This window comes from Triticum aestivum, unplaced genomic scaffold, assembly GCF_018294505.1.
Source record: "Triticum aestivum cultivar Chinese Spring unplaced genomic scaffold, IWGSC CS RefSeq v2.1 scaffold30907, whole genome shotgun sequence".
Lineage (NCBI taxonomy): Eukaryota > Viridiplantae > Streptophyta > Magnoliopsida > Poales > Poaceae > Triticum > Triticum aestivum.
The window spans coordinates 1-2,334 of record NW_025248337.1 but is presented as its reverse complement, the minus strand read 5'-3'; the positions used below and the strand labels follow the sequence as shown (position 1 = coordinate 2,334).

Here is a 2,334-nt window from a genome sequence, read left to right as displayed (position 1 = left end):
GGGCTTTAGTGCCCACACTTTAGTGCCGGTTATAGAACCGGCACTAAAGGGCCTTACAAACCGGTGCTATTGCCCGGTTCTGCACTAGTGGTAGTAGCTTGAGAGGGGTTGATCGGGACGAGAGACGCGATACACAAGACAAGGATTTAGACAACTTCGGGCCCCGGAAAACATCATCCGGAATAGCCCTATATGCTGTTTGTGGCTAGATCTCATTATGCTCATGAGGGAGTCGCCGCATAGGCCGGCTCTCCTCTTAGATGTGTCTAGCCCTAGAGATTATTTTTCTTGTCCCTCCTGGGGAGCCCTGCCCCTCCTTATATAAGTTAGAGGGGCGAGTTACATGTGGAGTCCTAGTAGGACTAGGACTAGTCTATCTTCTCTTACAAGTTGATTACTTGGGAAGTCCTAGAGGGGCGAGTTACATGTGGAGTCCTAGCAAGTCACTACTTGGGAAGCCCGGTTTTTCTTCCAACAAATTAGAGGCAAATTATCATATATTATCAGCCGCCGTCTGCACTGGATGGTTCAATGGGCAGGTGCACAAGTCGCCGCCACTACAGTTTGGTTAACTTCAAACAGCCAGTTGGAAGGAACCATTGGCCGAGTTGCTGACACGGCTCATACGGGATCATTTATAACCCGCCGCAGTCACCTCAACCTTATGTGGGTTCACATCACGCTATCAACGCTAATGATGTATACCTTCTGTTATGGTCAAATGTGGAGAATCTCAAGGCAACTACTCGAGTCGTCTTGTGACTCGGGGGCTACAATGGTATGACTCGGCAAAATTAGCCGGTTTCAATGAATTCAAGAACTCCGAGTCATTGAAGGGAAAAATAACCTGGGCCGCGGAGATTACTGCTAGATCGATGAAAATTTAAAAGCCGTTAGAAGATTTCCGGCTCAAAATAAGGACTCTGGTTTAAAATCCGATTCAAGAGACATCTTTCTCCCGCAAAGCACTGAAGCTCTCAAATCCGGTTCAAAAGCTGGCCCAGGGTAAATTTGTCCCTCACAAATTTTTGAAGCTCTCAAATCCGGTTCAAAATCCGGCTCAAGGTAAACAATATGCACAAAAACAAGGCAAAGATAAACAAGTGAACATTGCATTATGAGAGCAAACAACATGTTCAGGACATTACAAGTTGGAAGCAAAGACTGGGTTCACAACATTACATGTTTCGAAGCAAATAGTTGGAAGCAAATGATACATATCGGTTCACATCATTACAAGTTCAAAGCAAATAGTTGGGTTCTACTTATTTTTGTTGAGCTCCCATGTCCTCTCTATCCATCGAAGCCTTGAACTAGGTTCATGATCCTTGAATGTTACGAAAATATCACGATATTTCCTTTCCAACATAAGATGGGAAGCATAGAAATGCACATCACTCCCAGGTTTAGCACCATCTGCAATCACCATGTTCATCATGTCTCCAATCTCCTTTCTTGTTGTATCCTCTCCTAGGTTTCCCTTTCTCTTTTCTCTTGCACCAAAGAGGTCAACCATACGTACAAGTGCATCAGTTTTAACACTTTCATTTGACCACTTCTCATTCATCCTAGGACTTGGCGAATAAGAACATGGCATCTTCTTCCCAATCTTGGCACGCTTCGTACGAGGTGTAGCTTCGACGTCATGACTTTCACAACCTGAATCATCATCCATATTAACGCGAGATGAACCACTTTGATATGTGGGAATTGGCACCCCTAGCATGTTCATTTGTGACACAGCAAGCATCAAACACCTCTCTCATTTTGTCCTCCTCTGCTAATGGAGCATACCGGAACTTGGCAGCTAGATTTGCCTGCAATCATATACCAGGACTCACGGTTAAATAATGGTAGAAGAACATCACTCACTACTTGAATGAATGACATGGCAACAAAATACCTTTATCTCAATTGCCCACCACTCATCTATAGCTGCAATGGTCTTTGTATATTCATCTCTACCAATGCCAGTTGCTTTTTGAGTCAATGTCTTCCATACACTGTAGTCTGCTCTACATATATCCCATCTATTCTTCAGTTGGTCGGAAGAATAATTTCTCCCGGAGCGCTCATTGAACTTTCTAACCAAATTAGCTTTTTCAATGTCGGTTGAAGTGGTGCCACCACGGTTATTAGCTCGCACCTCCTCTACACATGCATCCATAAAAATGGTATGCGCTGCACTGTCCCAGTTTGCTTTAGGGGGCTTGGTTTTCTTTTCTTTCTCCATCTACAACGTCTATCATTAGCACAAAGCAGTAGCCACACAGAAAAGAACTCTTGTTCCTTGTACAGAGAAGAATCTAACAAATAAACTAACATCATCTACAT

At 43.8% G+C, this 2,334-nt stretch overlaps 1 pseudogene; it reads right to left on the bottom strand.

The window, feature by feature from the left end:
* Positions 1 to 1,261: 1,261 nt before the first annotated feature.
* LOC123177246 (L10-interacting MYB domain-containing protein-like) lies at positions 1,262 to 2,233 on the bottom strand (annotated as a pseudogene).
* Between the last annotated feature and the right edge of the window lie 101 nt (positions 2,234 to 2,334).